The 22,370-nt window shown below is 39.8% G+C and overlaps 1 long non-coding RNA gene across 1 annotated transcript in view; it reads right to left on the bottom strand.

Moving 5' to 3' along the window:
* Positions 1–22,021, bottom strand: part of LOC142491027 (uncharacterized) — a 192,780-nt gene extending 170,759 nt beyond the window's left edge. The window contains exon 1 of the long non-coding RNA XR_012800229.1: positions 21,946–22,021. This is a non-coding gene — a long non-coding RNA (uncharacterized LOC142491027). The remainder of the gene's footprint in view (positions 1–21,945) is intronic.
* Between the last annotated feature and the right edge of the window lie 349 nt (positions 22,022–22,370).

Genomic DNA, 22,370 nt, shown 5'->3' with positions numbered 1-22,370 from the left:
TTCGTTTAAGATTTCAGCTGTAATTCCATCTTCCCTGGGGGATTTGCCATTCTTCATGGATGTTATTGTCTTGGCCACTTCTTCTGAGAGGACACATGGTTCATTGGGGATTTCTTCTCGCTCACTCTGCGGTATTCTGCCCTGTGTTATCTGTGTTCCTTTACAATTTTATGTTTAAATCCTTGTGAGGTAGTGTATAAGAGGTTTGAAATTCTCTCACTTTAGCAGACTACAAAAACCCTAGCTTGTAGGTCTGCTAGCTGAATGGAAAGGAGAGGTTTAAAAGGCAGGCAGACGACTTCCTGCTGTCTCTCATTTTACGCTCAATCCGTGAGGAAACAGGTTGCAGAGCGCTTGGCTGGGGGAGGGCCTGAACTCCTTTTTGTGTACCTGAGATTATGCACTGTTGTGTTATTTTTCAGATATATGCTACTTACTGTAAATGATTTATTCTCTGTTCATTGAGAGTATACTGCACCCTTCTTGCTTGGTAAGAGAAATCAAGACTTTCATTGCAAGAAACTGTTGCAAGCTCCTTTCTGACCATACCTAGGCCATACAAGGCCGCTCCGTCACAGTCCTCAACTCTCTTTAGGAGATATATATATATATTTATATATTTATATATCATAGCAATGGAACAATAGGCACTCCGTAGTAACAGTCACTGATGTGGGTGCAGATCCTATAATGAAGAATAAGCAATACGATACCGTTTTTGAAGACGAAATCAACAGACAGCACTCCAGAATTGATCAAAAAAGTGTATTGAAAGAAGAGACACAAGACCGACATTTCGGTCCACAAGTGGGACCTTTCTCAAAGTGGAGCTGCTCGCTAGGCACTATAACTAATAAAAATAGAGATAGTCTTATTTCTAAATACCTAATTGTACCTACATTTTATCTTCTACTTTGGTGCATAAGAATTCCGCTAATGTCTCTTCCGACGTGACATTTTCTGAAGCTGAATCATCAGATGCGGACTCAAGGAGCCATTCCACTACAATGGACACGGCCTCTTTTTTAGGCAGAGGCAGCAAATACAACACTCATGGAAGAGGAGGACGAGAAGGGGAGGGAAGGCAACTGCGAAACTGCTAAAAATAGAGATAGTCTTATATATAAACACCCAATTGTACCTACAGTGGTGGCCCCCTTTATTCTCCTGCGGCCGTTTCCCCATGATTTTTTCAATCGCGGGCAGACGCGGGCCGTTTTCAGCCATTTTTGGCGCCATGCGGGCGCTTTCAATGTTAAGCGCCATTAGCGCTCAACAAGAGATGCGGCTGGCGCGCGGCCAAGTTCGGCTGAAAAAGCAAACATCCCCGTATTAATACGGTGATGTTGGAGGTTTAAGGGGGCCGTGACAGTACATTTTATCTTCTTCCGATGGTGCATAAGAATTTATCTCATCAACCAGGGAGATCCATTGTGGCTGGTATTGACAGTTTGTGTGAACCAGTCAGTCAATTTCTGGATACATTTCTTCATACAGCTGTAGAATGCTGGCCGTCATATATCTGCGACACCATGGACGTTTTATCAAGATTAGATGGTGTCACAGTGGATGTTAATACAATTGTGGCTACTTGTGATGTAGAGGCCTTATATACATCAATACACCATCAAGATGGACTTAAGGCAGCCAAATATTTCTTGAGGACATCACAATTGAATTCTAATCTGATCAACCTCTGATGCAGCTTCTTTCATTTGTTCTGACACTCAATTTTTTTCGTTTTTAAGAACAAGATTTATCTTCAGTAAAGAGGGACTGCGATGGGGGCCACATGTGCGCCCCCATACATTAATTTGTTTTTGGGGTGGTGGGAAAGGGAAGTTATTTTCAGTGATAATAATGTGTACTTTACTGTCCACATTCTGCTGTGGTTGAGATACATCGACAACATCCTCATCCTCTGGCAGGGTTCTGCCAGGGGTTTTGAGGATTTCGTCGATGTTCTCAACCACAATGGTTTGAACATCAAACTTACTTATAAGTATAGTACTTCTTCTGTAGACTTCCTGGATCTTCAAATCAACATAGATCATATGGGCAATGTAGGTACTGATATTTATAGAAAGAGTAGTTCTACCAACTCTATTCTACATGCCTCTAGTTTCCACCACCATTTTCAAATGCAGGGAATACCTTATAGGGAGTTCCTTTGACTTAAACATAATTTCTCAACAGACGATCAATTAAAACTAAGAGCAATTGAGATGAAGGCACGTTTAAAAAAAAAGGGGATATAGTCATAGCATTATTAATAAAGGTTATAATCGTAGTGTGCGGAGCAACCGCTCAACATTATTACAGCCTAAAACTAGAAATGTCGACCCACAGATAAGATTTATTGGTACATACTGTATAATGATTGTTGGTCAGAACTTAGAAATATACTACAAAAATATTGGCCAATACTATGTACAGATAATGATTTAAAACTAGTCCTAGGAGATAAAGTTAACCTTACAAGTAGGCGTAGTCCGAACCTTCGGGATCGGTTAGTACATAGTCATTATTTTCCACATATAAATCCAACTTTTTTGTCTACATATAAAAAAAAAAAGGGTTTTATAAATGTAACAGTTGCGCAGCATGCCGGATTCCTTTAGTACCAGTGATGGGACCATAGACAATAAGATTGGTTATTTTTTGACCTGTAAGTCCAAGGGGGTAATATATTATTTAACTTGTCCCTGCAAGCTTATATATGTTGGAATGATAACTAGAGAAGTTAAACAAGGAGTATTGGAATACTCTAGGAATATTAAGTTTGCACAGAGAGACTTGGACACTTTCAAAATAATCACCTCTGTTGCAAGGCATTTTCTTAATAAACATGATGCAGATAATAGTCTTATAGCCTTTGCAATAGATAAAGCATCTTTGGAAATCAGAGGTGGTGATTTGGAGAAAATTCTGCTTCAAAAGGAATGCCGTTGGATAGTGCAGCTAAATACCATGCTACCCTTTGGGCTTAATGATTCATTGAGTTTTGCAATGTTTCTTTAAGAGTCTACTCATTCATTTGTTTCAAAGATTGCACATTTTTGGGACCAAGTGCTGGATTATATACAGCAGAATGTTAAAATAACTGCGGTTAAAGAACCAGTTGCTTTGATATTTGGCATCTTGGATGAATGGAAGTTCATGAATTACTGGTTGTGAATACTTACATTCGTAGAAGTTACATTATTGGCAGCCAGAAAAACCATAATGTTACAATGGATAAAGGATATACCCCCGAACATGGAGATGCTAAACAAATATTTAACACAATTAGTCATGTTAGAAAAAATGGAAGCCGAAACCAATAAAGGTTCGTCAGCCGCTGCCCTTGTGCTCTTTGGCGAAACGCGTAGAATGGAGTACTGAGTCTAATTGGGAGCACCGGGTAGGCACGCTGACTGCCAGATGACCAACGAGAGGATCCCAGTAGTGATGCATGCCCACAGGAACGAGCTGAAGCCGAGACCGCGGATACAATCAGTGGGGAAGCTTCCGAAGTGTATACCAACACAGATGATAGTTTTACGTGCCCGTTTAATTGTTTTATTATTGTAAGTGCACATTTCTATTATTTACATATAAACATTTTTACTTTTTTGATCTGTGCTATGGCTGTGCTTTCTCCTTCCTATTGCTGAGGTATACCCTTCCTGATGCTCCTGTTTGAAGATAACCACATCTGACGTACACCTGATCTAAAGACATAGCACTGCCACACTTTGTGGGATATGCTTTTATACCATTGACATCCTGTGAGTAGGCTGCACATATGAGCCAAGACCCTAATTGCTATACCATTCATTAGCACTAACAACTGCACTTAGATTTGTTTTTTGCATTGTCTTTATCTCCCACATGCTCCCCCTGAACTGCGCATACAGTACACTGTCTGCCTATCCAGGCACTACCAGCACTCAGCAGTTTGAGAGGTGTCGGATTTCCCCCACCTCTGTTCCTGGATCAGCTGGAGCCTTGTTATTCTACTGACACACATATCCTCTGCGAGTTTTGATCGTACCTGTCGTAAGTGAGTATTTGTTTGTGGCTACCTATTTGTTATTAAATATTTGGAACAGTAATATGCTTTGGAAAGGGCACTTTTTTTTGTTGACGTAGAAATGAATCGATGCGGTAGATCATCTGAGAAGCTGCCCTAGAGACTCCGAATTACAATTTATTTCCCACAGGTTTTCATTTGTGAACTATTCCAATGGAACTGTATCGACTTGACGTTATTATTCACATTTTTATTTATTGTCATCCCTACCCTTTATTTTTATAGTGATTAATATTGATATATTCATTTATATTTTTTATTTGTATTGTTTACAGTTATATTTACTTCTCTATGTATGTATATTTATGTATATAGTGCCAACAGTGTACTCAGCGCTTCAAAGACAATACAGTACAGGGAATTATAATAATACAATAAGCACAACAAAGTCAGACAATAGGAAAGGAAAGTCCACTGCCCGAAGAGCTTACAATCTAGGTGATATATTGCGAAATTTACAGAGACAGCAGGTGAGGGAATAAGTGCAGTATATGGCAGTTATATTATATTACAGTTTAGTGCTGACATATTTCTTTCTCTCTCTTTCCCTCAGAAACAAGAACCGAAACCGACCGACATTGAAACAGGGGAGAAAAATTAGATTGTAAGCTCTATTGGGCCCGCAAAATTCTACAGTATGTACAGTGCTGCATTCACTTTCAGCATTATAGAAGATTCATTATTATTAATAAGGAAAAATACAATAAAGCTGAAATGCTGCTAAATGGCAATGAGAGATTCAATAGGTGAGCTCTTTGGCCCAGAACCAGACATAAATGCATTAAAAGCTCATTAACTTGACAGTTTCATGCATTCATTATGTTTTTGTGCTTTTGTACTGTACTGTTTAGTTTTACTGGAGTGTTTTGCTAATGGTAGTTACTTCTAATATGTTATTTGACATTTAACATGTAAAAATAATTATGGGATTCTTTTAGAATCAAAGAATGAAGCCTAGGGTCGTTTCAGCTACTGATAATGTATGTAACCCCTTAACCCTCACTACTGTTCTTGTCTTTGTCACTAGTTTTGGCTATTACATTTGCAACAACAGAGATTAAAAGCAGGCAAGTTTTTTTTGCATAAATTGCTAACTGAAACTATCCTAACAAATCTGAAATTGATCAAAGCATTGATGCCAAAAAAAAACTAATTAATACTGGCTAAACCAGTAAAGTATTTGTGATTACATTGCTTAGTGTGTAGTTCTTGGCCTCTTTCAGAACAAATTCAACTACACATTGAAGAAGTTTCTTCTACTCTCTTATTTCAAATGCACTGACATTTTGCCTCACCTACTTTATACTATGATTTCTGGGTTAATTGTGGATTTGAGCTTGATAACACCCATGTCAACAAGCAGTGCTTTGTTCAGTGGCTACACAACACATATATAAAAAATATATATCATATGCAAATGTATGAGCAATCATAAACGATATGTAGCTGCCCTTTCTCACATCTAATAAAGATAGATTTCCCACACATACAGTAAATATGCACGTGACATGCATGTAGACGTACTTAATAATGATGCTATTGTCACGTGTGGCTCCTCCTCTCCTCTATCTGCCATTACCAAACCCATCCTATTCCTTCCCCGTCTCTTGCTTTTCCCTCCTTTAAGGCTCACACTGTCCAGATTTTCTCTCCTCTCCCTGTCCATGTGTCATCTATCGCCCACCAACCTCTACTCATCCCCCTTCTGCCTTCTCTCTCACTTTGAATCCTGGCTTCCCTTCTTTCTCTCTTCTGACTCCCCTGTTCTTCTCCTTGTGGACTTCAACTGCCATATTGATCACTCCTCTCTCCCTTGGGCCTCTCACTTTCTATCTCTGACCTCTTCTTTTGCTCTTCAACTGTGGACTGCAGCCAGCACCCACAAAGATGGCCACTACCTAGACCTGGTTTTCACTAAAAACTTTTCTCTCTCTGATTTCTCCATTTCTCCCTATCCTCTCTCTGACCATCACCTCATCTCACTTTCTCTCTGTCGCTTCTCCCCTTCTCCATCTCCATTTACCACTCGTTTCTGCAGAAACCTGTGCTCTATTAACCTACCAACTTTTGATTCCACTTTACGCTCCTGCCTTTCCTCTCTCAGCCCTGCTCCAGACCCTGACAACCTGGTCAGGAACTACAACGTTTCCCTATCCTCCTCTCTTTTCTACATGCCCCGCTTTCTCTATGCCATTCTCTCCCTTCTAAACCCAGACCCTGGCTTAATTGCCACACGCACATGCTGCGTTCCTGCACTCATTCCTCTGAACACCTCTGGAGGAAAACTTACTCTATCGCAGACTTCCTTCACAACAAATGTATGCTATCCTGTTTCAACTCTGCCCTCTTCACTAATCAACATACACAAGTCTAACCCACGCCAACTCTACTCTATCTTTGACTCCCTACTCAGACCACCCTTGGCTGCCTGTTCTTCATCCTCCATCTCACCTCAGGATTTTGCTGACTACTTCAAGGAAAAGGTGGAATTCACATGTCAGGTCATCTCTTCTGTTTCCTCTCCCCATCCTACACCTCTTCCTAACTCCTGCCTTCCTTGACCCTTTTTCTGCTGTCACAGATGTGTTGTTGCTGATCTCCTCTTCTCCCTCTACCACTTGCCCTCTCGATCCCATTCCCTCCCATATCCTAAAACAACTTGGTCCTTCTATTATTGCTACGCCGATTTTTAACTCCTAACCTTTACTCTGGTACCTTTCCCTCCTCCTTCAAACATTCAACAGTCATACCATTACTCAAAAACAGCACACTTGACTCTACCTGTCTTTCCAACTATTGGCCTGTCTCTCTCCTGCCTTTTGCCTTTAAACTCCTTGAACGTCTTCTATTCTTTCGCTTGCTCCATTTTCTCAACACCTAGTCTCTTCTAGACCCTCTTCTACAATCTGGCTTCCGCACTGCTCGCTCCACTGAAACAGCCCTCACTAAATAACTAATGACCTCTATGCTGCCATACACAGAGGTCATTACACTCTGCTCATATTACTCAATCCCTCTGCAGCATTTGATACTGTGGATCACCCTCTTCTCCTTCACCATTCTCCATACTCTTGGTATTCGTAACAAAGCTCTATCCTGGATCTCATATTACCTCTACCACGGTACTTTCATTGTCTCTTTTGCTAACACCTCCTCCCCAATTGAACTTTTTCTGGGGGCACTCCAAGGCTCTGTCCTAGAACCTCTCCTCTTTTCTCTACACACTCTCTCTTGCTGCCACCAGTCTTCGTTCTTTCAAAACTAAAGCTGTCTCACATTTTCATCTGGTCTGTAACTGTTACATACGCATAAATATATATTATCTCTAAACTGTGCATGCAATTGTATATAATGTATACCCTGTTCACTTATGTAACTACGTATTTGTAACTATGTATTATTTCTCATCTTAACTCTATGCTCAGGACATACTTGAAAACGAGAGGTAACTCTCTATGTATTACTTCCTGGTAAAAAAAATTATAACTAAAGAAATAAATAAATAGGTGACCTAATCAGATCTCTTTGGTTCAAATATCACCTCTATGCTGACGACACACAAATTTACTTCCCCCCCCTGACCTTACACCTGCTGTAAAGATTTTAACACACAAATAATCAACTAGGATTATACACCTGCTGTAAAGACCAAAGTTTCTGAATGTCTCTCTGCTATATCATCCTGGATGGCCCTCCGCCGACTTAAATAATATGTTAAAAACAGAGCTCATTATATTTCATCCCAAACCTGGCACTACTACACCTTCCATATTACTGTTGGTAGTACTGTCATACACCCAGTTGCACAAGCCCGCTGCCCAGGGGTCACCCTCGTCTCCTCTCTCACATTCTGCTCTCACATTCAAAAGGTATCTAAAACCTGTCGCTTTTTCCTCCGCAATATTACAAAGATACGCCCTTTCCTCTGTTGCTCAACTGCAAAAACTCTGACACATGCCCTCATTCTCTCCTGTATTGATTACTGTAAACTCCTGTTGTCTGGCCTTCCTGCCTCTCACCTGTCTCCCCTACAATCTATCCTAAATGCTGCTGCCAGAATCACTCTACTCTTTCTTAAATCTGTCTCAGCTTCTTCCCTGCTGAAATCCCTTTTCTGGCTTCCTATCAAATCCCGCATCACACACTCAATTCTCCCCCTCACTTTTAAAGCTTTACACTCTTCTGCTCCTCATTACATCTCAGCCCTAATTTCTCGCTATGCACCATCCCGACTCTTGCGTTCCACTCAAGGACGTCTTCTCTATACCCCTTTTGTATCTAAAGCCCTCTCACACCTTAAACCTTTCTCACTGACTGCTCCACACCTCTTCAATGCCCTTCCCCTCAATATCTGACTAGCACCCTCTCTATCCACTTTTAGGACCCACCTTAAAACACACCTGTTTAACAAAGCATATGAGTTACTCCGTGGCTGATACTATACACCTCTTACATAAACCTTGGCCCCTTGCAGAGTAACTTACCAGAACACCCTCCTACTGTCTCTGTACATTTTTCCTATCTACTAATTAGATTGTAAGCTCTTTGGAGCAGGCTCCTTTTGCTAAATGTTCCTTTTATGTCTGAAGAACATATTCCCATGATCTGTTATTTATATCATTGTCACGTGTATTACTGTTGTGAAGCGGTATGTACATTAATGGTGCTACACTGGCGACACAGTTTATTACACTGCGGCCAGATCCGCAAGCCGGGAGATTTCCCGGCTTGCTAGTGGCCACCCCTTGGCGTGCCGCGCGTCATAGACGCGCGGTCACGCGTCTTCGGGAGCGTGCGCCCCCTGCATGCGCGTCCAGGGCTCCCCGAGGGAGCCCTGGTGTCCCGCGATCGCGGGACGGCGGCAGGGGGTTCAGGGGGACCCGGCGGACCCGGCAGCGGTAGGGAGAGCGCCCCGATCGGAGGGCGCTCTTCCGCTGCTTCGGCGCGCGCCCGTCACCCTCGGGCGCGCGCCAGGCTACTGCTGCGGCCAAGAACGGGCAAATGCTCGAATAAACTTGGCCGCAGCAGTATATAAATAAAGACATACATACATACATACATACATACATACATACATACAGTACAGGTGTAAAACAACACATCAAAAGCATTTGATTGCCAATCCCAGTCTCGCAAGAAATCCCCACAGAGCCAGATGAAAGTTGTACCCCTTAAATTTACAGTCCACTTGTGTGACATGGTGATAGGAAATTTGCAACATTGTGCATTTTCAGTAATAAATGGTAAAATATCACCATCATCTCACACGGGATGGTTTACTGAAAGTGCCTCACATATTGTTTTACCATGTAACACTATAAAGTATTGCTCTCCTTGAGTGTTTTTTTCTAAAGTTGTTCTGGGATATTTAATTTTGAAGAGTTCCAATCCATAGAATTAAAACATGTTCTCATCCTTTCTAACAGTACATAACTATTTAAAATCAAGTCAGTGATCAAACATTGTATGACTATTAATTCAATATTGCATCTATTTAAAGATGTTAAGTACATTTTTTGATATGTATGTATGTACTGTATGCAGGCACCCCTGAGGGATCAAAAAACTGGCAAACATTTGGTTTGGTTTAATAAACCCTTTCTGTTTTTCAAAAATCATGTCCTCTTTTCTTTTCCCCACAAAGGAATTAGAAGGGCTCTTATGTTTAGATTTTGCATATATACAACTCAACCCCGTTATAACGCGTACTTGGGTCCAAAGAATCACATCGCGATATAAGCGGATTGCGTTAGAAAATTCTACCATTAACTCATACATGCTATCAATTTTGTATGTCTAGTTTTTGCAATACTACAGAGTAACAATATAGAAATAATGTACAATTGTATTATTTCAATTATTTATTGATGCATTGTAAAATAAAGTATTTAAGACACCAATAATCGTGTTGTAAAGTATTCATAAATACGATAAACACAATTTTCGTCCACACACAAAACCACATAGATAAATAATATATTGACAATATTGACAGTTACATTCGTGTTTTAAAATTAACCATGGGGCTAAAATTCGGAAGAAAAGTGAAAACATAATGCACTCCGTGTTCATTCAACTACTATGGTAAGCATACATAAAAAAAAAAAAACTTGAGAGTAAACTTTAAAGTGCTTCATTTTTTGTTTAAAAAATATTGAGGGTTGACTGTTTCATTGCATCTCTTTGCTTCTTTTTAATGATTTCAATCAAGCGTTTTAACTGTAAAACTGAAATGCAATCTACCCTTTCTGTTTCAAGAACTTTAAGTCCTGTTTGCAATCCTGCAAGCACCTCTGCGATCTTAGATGGCGGCTCTGGTTCCTCCTCATCGTCTTCGGTGGCATCCAAATCATGATTTGCACCGGTAACGTTTTCGATTATTTCTGAGTCAGTCATATGATCATAGGTAGGACAGCTGTTGTCCCCATCTACCCAAGATTCTATAGTTGCCCCGCTTTCCCTATCAATAAACGGTTCCAGTACTCTTTCTGCATTGGCCATGTCATTTTCTGTGAGGTCTTCATTAATGTATCTTTCCAATAATTGATTGGCGGCGGGGACTTCTTCCTCTGTAAAGCGCTCAGTCATTCTCTTCATCTCTGTCACTGGCTACCTGGGACTTAGCCGGGACAAGACTTGCACCAGTTACGTTTTTTTCAACATTTAGAAATGCACATTTTTGTGATCGCTTCCCATGCTTCACCACCAATGTAAAAAACTTATTTTAGGTTTAGCTTCTTTAAAAAGGCAGTAACAGAATCCTGACTCGTGATTATTCGCTGTATCAGCGTCTTTCAGAAGTTCATCTTGAACGTTGATATAATGCCTTGATCAAGCGGCTGTATTTTTGATGTGGTGTTTTTGGGCATGTAGCTGACTCAGATTTTGCCATCTCTGCTTATTAGACTATCAGCAGATGGATGGGCAGAGCAGAAATCTAGCAACAACAGAGCTTTGGGAGCTGATCTTTTTTGCTGTGTGTTTTCGTACCTCGGGTACGAACTGCTGATGAAAGCAGTTTTTGAAAATGCTGGAAGCCATCCATGCATTTTTACTAAAGTCGTAAGAAAAAGGCATAGAGGCCATATTTACATGGTGGAAGCACTTTAGTGATTTAAACTTGCCTATACAAAGTGACTTCCGTTTGTGATTTCCTGTTTGTTTAACACATAAAAGTTCAGTCACTCTGCCTTTCATTTGTTTAAAGCCTTGTTTAAAGCCTTGTTTTCGCTGATCGTCATTCTTACAAGCCAGAGTGGTATTCGGTAACATTTTGTAACACAGTCCGGTCTCATCGCAGTTATACACCCGTTCTGAGGTATAGCCACTGGTGAAGTAATATTGCTGAAATAAATGCACCTTCATTTGTTCATGGATATGTTTACTATTTTTCTCATGCTATGTTTGTCCAGGGTATGAGTTTTTTTTCCATCTTTTTTCTCCCCTGTGTCTCCCCCTTGGTTACATATATTTTTTCCGTGTACTATATTTTTAGTATATAAGTTTATTGTAATTTATATTTTTCTTCTGTTTCTACCAGTTTTTCTTGATTTGAATATTAGTTTAGGAGTTTAGTATTTAGCTTTTCTTCTTTCTTATTTTCTGGTAGTTAGGATTATTAAGGGTGTCTGTTCTTTTTTGGCTGATTTGTATCTTTCCATTTATTTATTGGATATTTACTGAGATGTTTTTTGGCTCATTAGTTCAGTTTTTTACTTAGCATGTGTTGATATATACTCGTATCGTTTCTTGCTTGTTATTTTTTGTTAGTTTACCATTAGTTTATGTATATTTTTATGTTACTGTGTTTCACTGCTTCTTATTAAAATCTTTGACGCATTTTCACTGCTGACTCATGGTTCCAGGTTTTTTGTTTTCTTTTTTGATTTAGTTATTACAGGCTTATTGTGAGTGCTTAATATAGGGATCCTGTTTTTGTGTGTTTTCATATTATTTTTTATCCTTTAGCACCCCCAGGATTTTTACTATCTTATTATTGGTTTGCTTAAGTTAATATTTAAACATCAATATTATATTTATTTATGGATCCTGGGTTAGCCTTTTCTAGTAATATAGTGTTAGCGACTTTTCCTTTTTGTGTGTGTTTGTTATATTTCTTGCTACAGTATACTCGGCTTCTGGATTGTCGGCTCCATTATTTTTTATTTCATTTCATATTTGATACATTTACCTGGATATCTTTGTCATCATTGATTATGGCTTCTAGTAGCAGTGATCATAGGCGCTTAGCGAGTGCAGATGAAGTTTTTATGATTACAGATGAGGATGTGATATCTCAGGTCTTAGTTACCTCTAATAAAGATAAAGATAGTGTGCATACACTTAGGTTGTTAACGCAAAAGAAATTACGATCTTGGTGGAATAAGACTGCTCTTGAGAGATATATCTTGAATAAACTTATACCAAGGGGGTTGAGATTACAAACATTCCCAGCATTCCAGTTCAATGATGTTAGACTTAAGGAACAATGGGAGGCAAGTTTAAGTGCGTGTTATTTTCAACTTATGAACATCTTGATTGGCCACAAAATTTATAATGGATGAAAATATTATTCAAAATGAATCCATGCTTCTTTCGCAGTTTCGGCCTAAATCATCATAATCATAAATCATCTTTATGCCCCCCCTCCAAACTTGTCCCCAAATAGAGGTCTTTGCTTCTCTTGTGACATCTGACATCCTCAAATTGTCCGAATATTCAGGGATAAGAAATCTTTCTTATCGGGAATGGCTCGCAGTGAAAGAATTAGGAAAATTAACAACAGTGGAATTTAAGCCAGCGGATAAGGGGGGCAATGTTGTGGTATGGCCCAAACTTCAATATGAACGTGAGGCCTTCAAACAACTTCGTGACTTAAATTGCTATATGGAACTGACTGCTGACCCAACTACCAAGTTCAATAAGGAACTTGATATTATTCTCAATGAGGCATATTCATTGGGTACTATCACCAGTAAAAATAGGGAAAGCCTGATTTCCAAACACCCAACCGTAGCTACTTTCTATTTTCTACCAAAGATCCACAAAAACTCAACCCATCCACCGGGGAGGCCAATTGTGGCAGGGATCGGTAGTCTGTGCGAGCCCATCAGTACATTTTTGGACCCATTTCTTCGACCAGCAGTGGAATCATTACCCTCATATCTCCGTGACACCATGGATGTCCTCTCAAGGTTGGACGGTGTCACGGTAGATACCAACACTATTGTTGCAACATGTGACGTGGAAGCTTTGTATACGTCCATCAGTGATGTAGACGGGTTACATGCTGCAAAGTTTTTCCTTAATATGTCATAGTTGAGCCAGAATCTAATAGATTTATTAATGCAACTTTTGTAGTTCATTCTACACCACAATTTTTTTGTTTTCAAAAACAGATTTTACCTTCAGAAAAGAGGGACTACAATGGGGGCAACGTGCGCCCCATCTTACGCTAATTTGTTTTTAGGGTAGTGGGAGAGGGAGGTGGTCTTCAGTGAATCTAACGTTGATATGATTGCACACGTTTTATTGTGGTTGAGATACATCGACGATATCCTCATTCTCTGGCAGGGCTCTGCCCGAGGGTTTGAGGATTTCATCGATGTGCTCAACAGCAACAATTATAACATAAAACTCACATGTAAATCTAGCTCTACCACCATAGATTTTCTTGATCTGAAAATTAATATTGATCAGAGTGGGAATGTGGGCACAGATATTTACAGGAAGACCACCTCTACTAACTCAATTTTACATGCCTCCAGTTTCCATCCACATCACCATATTCGGGGCATCCCTCGTAGTGAGTTTATCAGACTCAAAAGTAATTGTTCTACAGAGGAATGCTTCAAGGTTAGAGCGAAAGAGATGAAGGATAAATTTATTTCTAGGGGGTACACCAAGAGAAGTATCCAGCAAGGGCATCAGTGCTGTGTAACCAGTGATCGCTCAGTACTATTACAACCTAAAAAGAAAATTAGCGACACAAAGATCAGATTTATTGGGACCTTTAATAACAGGTGGCGGGATCTCCGTTTGATTCTTCAAAAACATTGGCCAATCCTGTGTACCGACGGTGAACTTAAAGACACCCTCGGGGAAAAGGTTAATCTGACAAGTAGACGCTCTCCGAATTTACAGGACCGTCTGGTTCACAGTCACTATACACCTCCTGTTAATCAGACATTCCCTCCTGTTAGAAGGAAGGGTTTTACTAAATGTGGCAGTTGTTCTGCTTCCAGGTTTATGTTACAAACTGAGATCTTCTCTACCAGTGACGGCACAAAAACTTTTAAGATTGGTCACCCCTTAAACTGCAAATCCAAAGGGGTTGTTTATTGCCTGACCTGTCCTTGTAATCTTATGTATATCGGCATGACAAGCCGTGAACTTAGGTTCAGAATATTAGAACATTCGCGAAATATCAAATTTGCTCAACGTGATCTTGATGCTTTTAAAAAGATTACGTGCATTGCACGGCATTTTTTGAAGCAGCATGGGGCAAACAATACGCTTATTACCGGATTTGCAATAGACAAAATGTCACTGGGCATCAGAGGAGGGGACTTGGAAAAAGCCCTTCTCCAAAAGGAATGTAGATGGATTGTGCTCCTTAATACCATGCAGCCTAAGGGACTTAATGATTCATTGGGTTTTGCAATGTTCCTCTAGGTTTCTACCTCCATGTGTCTCTTTTTTCTTAATTTTTCCCTCTTTCCTGTTTTACTATTTATTGTTTTAAACAAAATATTTTTCAGTCTTTGTTTTGCTCAGTCTTGTTCTATATATTTTTTTCTTTTCTCTCCCCCCCCCTTTTTTTTTCCCCTCCTCTGTTTATCTTTATTTGTATTTGAGAATATTGACTTAGTATATATTTTGTTACTGTAACAATACTAATGATGTTGTGTCTTCAGCACTCTTTATTTAAAGCTGTGCTGGGTGAACACTGCTATTCTCACTCCAGCATCTTACAAAGAGAGGGGTTAAAACATCACGCTTCGGATGACGTCATCTCAGCCGTCCCACGGCAATTCCTACAGTCTGCTAATCTATGTGCAATTGGAGAGCTGCTGTCAGCTGTGATTGGCTCTGGAGTAGTGACTTGCTATGCTCCTTTTCATTACACCTACTGTACATCTCTGGCAGCTGCTTTGATGACGCCTATGCTCCGATGCAACTTTGTGATTGGCTGACAACCTGGGGAAGCAGCACTGAAACTCCTCCTGTTCCTGTATAAATATCTGCACACCTCCACTAAACTTTTTAATCACTCCGGGATGAAGCCCCCCGCTGGGCGAAACTAGTAGAGTGTGTCTCTTGGTTACCCCCATGTCACTATTTGTTGCAAGATGAACTTTTTTTGGTGCACCTCCTGTGAATTTTATTTTTCATTCTTACATATGGACACTTGGAGGAAATCTCTACCATCACGATTCCTATGGACTCATCATCTCCATTATGAGCTGAGTATTTCCCTGCTTGTCATTAGGGATTTTATCTTTATGGGACTGGTTTTTCCGCATTCAATTTAGCACTTGTTGCCATCAGTATTTTTTGTGGATCCTCTCATGCACCTTCATTTGTTCATGGATATGTTTACTATTTTTCTCCCCTGTGTCTCCACCTTGGTTACATATATTTTTTCTGTGTACTATATTTTTAGTATATAAGTTTATTGTAATTTATATTTTTCTTCTGTTTCTACCAGTTTCTCTTGATTTGAATATTAGTTTAGGAGTTTAGTATTTAGCTTTTCTTCTTTCTTATTTTCTGGTAGTTAGGATTATTAAGGGATGTCTGTTCTTTTTTGGCTGATTTGTATCTTTTCATTTATTTATTGGATATTTACTGAGATATATGTTTTTTGGCTCATTAGTTCAGTTTTTTACTTAGCATGTGTTGATATATACTCATATCGTTTCTTGCTTGTTATTTTTTGTTAGGTTACCATTAGTTTATGTATATTTTTATGTTAGTGTGTTTCACTGCTTCTTATTAAAATCTTTGACGCATTTTCACTGCTGACTCATGGTTCCAGGTTTTTTGTTTTCTTTTTTGATTTAGTTATTACAGGCTTATTGTGAGTGCTTAATATAGGGATCATGTCAGTCTTTTTTGTGTGTTTACATATATGCAAGAAAAAAAGAGAACAGCGCACAACCCTAGTGCATTACCAAAAATAAGAATTTATTATAAGGTAAAAAATGGTAATGCACACTTACAAGAAAACAAGAGGTAAAAATCACATAAGGGTTTCTATGCTTTTAAGAGGTACAATACCACTGCTGAGGCTTGAATTCATCTTGGACTCTGTTTGTAGGAAAAGTCAGTGTTTGTTGGTGTCAAATTACACTGGCTCCAACTTCCACACAGCTCCAATATTCTCAGCTTTCCTCCTGCCTCTGTGTTAAATTAATAGCTCTTTAACAGCTAATTACAGCAGCACAAGCAAAGAGTCCCTCAGTACACAACACAGCACCTCGTGGCAGCGTGGTCACGCGTGCGTGATGATGTCACCCAACGGCGTTTCGTCAGCTTCAGCTGACTTTCTCAAGGGAATGCGTATTACCTGGAAGAAGGTCCCATCCTGAGGAACGAAACGTTGGTTGGTTGCGGTGCCTATGTTTTAATACATACTACTTTGTCTTACTTCAACTGTGCTGTCTCTTTTTGCCAGGTATGATCTGGTGAAGTTGGAATATTGACGCTATATGGGACTAGCACCCACCATTGGGGATTTTTTGATGGTGTGCATTGCTGGACTGAGATATAGATAGATAGATAGATAGATAGATAGATAGATAGATAGATAGATAGATAGATAGATAGATAGATAGATAGATAGATAGTGGTGTTTGAAGTTTCCGACATTTCTTTCATTTTTTTTCATATAACAACTTGCAATTTGAGGGGAAAAAATGCTGACAGTTGGCGATTGACTTATAATAGCACCTTTTAACTGATGTGCAAAATTCATCAGAATCACATATTCAGAAGAAATCCACAAAACACATTTCAGCTTACAAAAATTGTGAGCCACGCTTGCATCGCTATCGTTATAAGCAGATTCGCGTTGTAATGGATGGTGTTATAATGGGGTATATATATATATATATATATATATATATATATATATATATATATATATATATATATATATATATATATATATATGTGTATGTATGTATATATATATATATATATATATATATATATATACACACACACACACACACACACACACACACACACACACACGTGTGTATATATATATTATAGAGAAACTAAGGGGGTCTACAAATTACCAATTGTAATGCTGTTAGTCACCCACAGAGTAAGTTTTTTTGTTTTTTTTTCACCTTATTTTCATATCTTTCTGTTCTGCCACTGGAAGAAAAGTTATGTTGCCTTGGTTTTGGTAAGTGAGAGTTTTACAACTAATAAGTGAATATGCTTTTCAAAAGGAATAAAACATGTCATTTCTTAATTTATGCTCCAAAAATGAAAAATGCCAACTGTGGTTCTTTTAAAAAATCATCTCTGTGACATGTAATACCCAGCATAGCTGATCATTAATAGCACAGACTTTTCAACATTCTTTGGTCTTCATATCCCCTGTGGCTAGCAGTAAGTTTTCTCACTGTCACAAGTTTTCATTTGTGCGCTCTGAATGTTTTTTTATACTTATTGGAAATGGCAGCATAAAACGGACTTCGCAGCTGCTGGCACAGTGAAGTTGCATAAGCCACCTTTCTTTTGCAGTCACGGAATTTGTTCATGGTTCTAAAAGCAAAAATGAAAAAAAAAAGAACTTGCAGAATGGCATTTGAGCAAATACCAGCAGGAGGAAAGTGCTTTTCCGTTGCCCAATCCATCTGCTTGGTTTTTATAGTAAAGAATATGGATCAATTTAATAATTAAATGTAAAAAATCTCTGCGTATAAAAAAAGAGATTGTAACGCTTGGCCTGCCCACAAGCCAGATGATACCCCAGGACTGAGATGGAAAGGGATAATACCACACACCTAACAGTAAACGGGGGCACGGCCGGAGTGTGGAAGTAGCGTAGATGGTCCGGGTAACAACAATAGAAAGAGTACCGTACTTGCCAACTCCAGCGGTGGTAGGTATAGTCCGTAAGCCAATGGTCATGGAATGGAGAGAGCAGCGTAGTTGAATGTCCGTAAGCCTGGGTCGTGGAGTGGAGAGAGCAGCGTAGTTGAATGTCCGTAAGCCTGGGTCGTGGAGTGGAGAGAGCAGCGAAGTAAATTGTCCGTAAGACGTGTCCAAGGGATATAGAAGTCTGCAAGGTAAAGGGTCCAACGCCAAGTCCAAGGGTACCAGAGAACAGCATAAACAAGGTCCAAAGCCAAAGGTCAATATCCAGGGAGGTCAGCAGAATATCCAGGGACAGGAACAGGGACTGAAAGACAAAAGGGGCCATGCAACAGCAGACAGCACCAAGGTACAGAATCTATGCCGAGCAAGGAGGTAATGGGAAGGGAGACTAAATAGGGGGTTGGGACCTATCAGAGGAAGGGGAGGAATGGAGGAGTGGTCAGAGGAAGGACCTGATAGGAGGGAAGTGTTTGGGAAGGTGGGGCCTATGGGAGCAAGGGGAGGAACGGAGGAGCGGCCCGGGGGAGGACCTGATAGGGGAAAGGTGTCTGGGTAGCTGGGGCCTGTTACAGCAAGGGCAGGAGTGGAGGAGCGGCCCGGAGAAGAGCCTGATGGGAGAGAAGGGACTGGGGGGCGGACCTGATGGGGAAGAGACAGGGAAGCACGTGGAGTGTGCGCCGCATCGTCGGGGGCGGAGTCAGGCACCCAGTGCCAGAAAATGGCAGCCTGGGTCCGTTTGCACCCCTAGGGGTGACGCGCGCGACCCGGAAGTGTGGGGGCAGCGGGAGAGGGAGCCGAAAGGAGCAAGGTACGCCACAGGGGAGCCTGGGTGGCATGTAAGAGAGGTAATGAGGCGCTGGCAGCGGGTATGCCCGCAGCGCGGATCATAACAGAGATACTCTTCACATTAAAACCCTAATCCATTTTGAATTGGAATATACAGGTTGAAATACAAATCCCGTCTTTCCTGTACAGTATAGAAATACATAATTACTGATATCAACAATAATTCAGAACTTCACCGCAACCTGATAATTCAGAGGCTTTGTAATATTTCAAAAAGTAAGGATAATAAGTGGTGCTAGGAGTAAGGACATCATCAGGACATATTGATTATTTATATATATATAGTTGAAAAAGATTTCACAGGCACTCCAATATAGTATCCTGAATGGGCTGGTGCATATCCCATAAAGATAACAAAAACATACATTACCAGAAACTGGCAAAAAGGAGACGCACTCAGGCAGGTAAATTCAGTAAGTGTATTAAAACACAAAGCACAGAAGTCCATATATATATATATATATATTTTTTTTCTGAACCCCATTCAAATGCGGTGCTGGGGTCCACATAATGAGGCCGCGTTATAACCAGGAGCGCAAAATGGCCACCACGTGAGGACTTAAACGGAATCTGCAGCTGTCTCCTCTCTCCCTCCTTCATCAGGCTGCGTCCACGTGCGCGGCGTACATCTCCAAGGTTTTTTTTCATTTTTTTTATAACATTCAAAGCTTTATTGCTAACGGACACACACACCTCCCCCCACCACTAATAATTTTAGCATACCATGCAGGAATCGAACCCATATTTGCCATCTTTTGCACCATATTTGCACCATTTTTGGCTTAACACTTTTGTGACTGCTGGCACAATACTGTTTATTAGTTAGTTAATCTCTCTCTATCTCTCTCATACATATTGCTTGAAGATTTACAAACACCTTTGCATTCTTATATTTGTCCCCAAATCAAATTTTGTCTAAAATAATGCGCAGGAGGAATTTTGATCCATTTGCCTATCTCTGGCTGGTCAGTTTTTTCTGACACCTCTCTGCAGGGCTTTAACATAAGCATTTTACCCTCCAAAAATCCTCACACAACAGCCATTTATGTTGTCACCACCCAGATTGATTGACGGTTCAGCTCTTACGATCAGGGGTCCCCAGGGAAATGCTCAAATTAAACAAAATCCCAATTGACTAAAGACAGGATGTCTGAAAATAAGGAGTCCTTTCAATGGTACATACCCCTGAGGAAGCTCTGATTTCAAGCGAAATGCGTAAGGTGGACAGCACAAACCACAGAAAGACTACCAAGCTTTGGTGAACTTTGGCGACATTCTGCAAAGGATTGAGTTCCTTCTTCCTAAAAAACTTCTCTGAGGACAGACGCCATGGGTGGAATACCAGAGAAGAAGGAAGTGTCGCTTTTTGCCATTGACTGACCCTGAGTGGTCCGAATGCCTGAATCCAATATGTGTTTGTGAGTGTAAACTTTTTTAATTTATTTTCCCTGTTATAAAGCTTTTTTGCATTATTTTCTGTATCCTCCATTTTCCACTTATGGGATTCTCCTCCCCCTGTCTCTCTGCACGACTCTATGCTGACGGACATCACTGCTGATACCAATATCTGAGGCGGTCACTCCTGATAACCAAAAAGCCTTGATTACTCACAGAGAATGTGAGTGATATTGTACTGTATATAATTTAATCCTATCACTTTTTTAAAAAACTTTTTGCACTATATATGTATGTTTTTTCATTTATTTATTCTCCCGGATGTGAGTGCGATACTGACCCCCTGCCTCTACAATGGTACATACTTTAAGTTCAATTAGAGCTCAAATACAGTCATTATTACAATTTAGATTTCATATAAAAAAAATTGCTACAGTGCTTAAAAAAAGACAAAATTCAGAAGAATTGACCCTTTATAAAATATAAAAATAAAGATGCGCAGTGTGGGGGTTTATACAAAAAGTTTGCAATAATTTGGTCGCATTCATTAAAAAACCCACACATTAACTCATTTTGCAAACTTTGTATAAACAGAAAGACCTACAATATACTTTACTAATTGAGCTATTGTGATATTGTGAACAGGAACTTCAAATATATTGTAGTACTGCAGTTTCTCCACCAGGGGATTATAGAAAGAAAATATAAGATTCACACACATGCAGTGTTTACCCGATGAATCTAAAATGTGAGTTTAGACATAACATTTTATACCCAACAACCCCTTTCATCTGTGCACTGAATCATGGCCTCTTATAGTCATCTGTCACTTTCCCCTGGCCATTGACAGCTTACATCCTGGGTTTTTGGTGGAAAGCAATTATTTTATGTTCAAATTTAAGAGAGTTAAAATTATTCAATAACTCTCTCCCAGTAATTATTAGATGCATTGTACCCACACTGTAATATTCCAGAGATAACCTGCCAGCAGTACATATCAAGTGAAATAGACCCCTGTGCAAGCTTAAGTGAGAAATACATTTTCTGCTGCTGGTGCTCTTTTACTTTCTACTCTATGATTACAAACTATGTTCATGGTGTACATACTTATAAATGACAGTGCTAGGGGCTGCACACAACATAAATTATTTTAATTCATATTAGCCTGAAATAACAAATACTATACTGTCCTTTCGATACCCCATAAGATCTGGCTTAAAGGTTTGATAACTTGTAAAACACAGAACACACAAACCCACAGGTTAACCCTCTTATGCTGGACAGGACAGTACTTAAAAAGCATGCATCTTAATCTGTGCGGCTGACTATTATAGTGAAATAACTGTTTTATGAAAAACATAGGATAGGGTAAAGGTGGTAGAGACTAGGTATTGTGGCACTCAGGTGTACTTATATCAAGAGAAGCTACCATGTACATGTGAGGTCTCCATACCTACAGTTTGGATTTCTTGAACAAAATTTCAGTAAGGAGAAATATGCTTACTCACTGATCAAGATATAGACCCTCTGTTGAGAAGGAACCAGGATCAGAGTTACTATTGTAACGCTGCTCAACAGTTGCTGTCTCACTGCCTGGGACATTAACACTCTGAAAATAGAAACCTGCTCTGAACTCAGCTCATAGCCAGGATCTGATTGCAGAAGAGACTCCAATCAGTAATGAGAGCTCTTGAGCTGCCAGGCCTCTTTCAGCCATCAGGTCTCTCAGCAACTCAGCTTTAGCGATACTGTAGCCGAAACAGTCCAAATCCGTTTCCCGTAATTTCCCTTAATTCACCAGCTATTTAAGGCCAAATCTGTCCCCTCACCAAAAACCGCCCACAGATTTGGCCTTATAAAAATCAGTGGATTGTTAATAATCCAGACTGATTCCAAAATCCATTAAAAAAATAGGTTTGAAGCAGGGTGTCTT

This window comes from Ascaphus truei, chromosome 3, assembly GCF_040206685.1.
Source record: "Ascaphus truei isolate aAscTru1 chromosome 3, aAscTru1.hap1, whole genome shotgun sequence".
Lineage (NCBI taxonomy): Eukaryota > Metazoa > Chordata > Amphibia > Anura > Ascaphidae > Ascaphus > Ascaphus truei.
The sequence above is the reverse complement of the archived record's forward strand: the minus strand, read 5'-3'. Positions and strand labels throughout refer to the sequence as shown.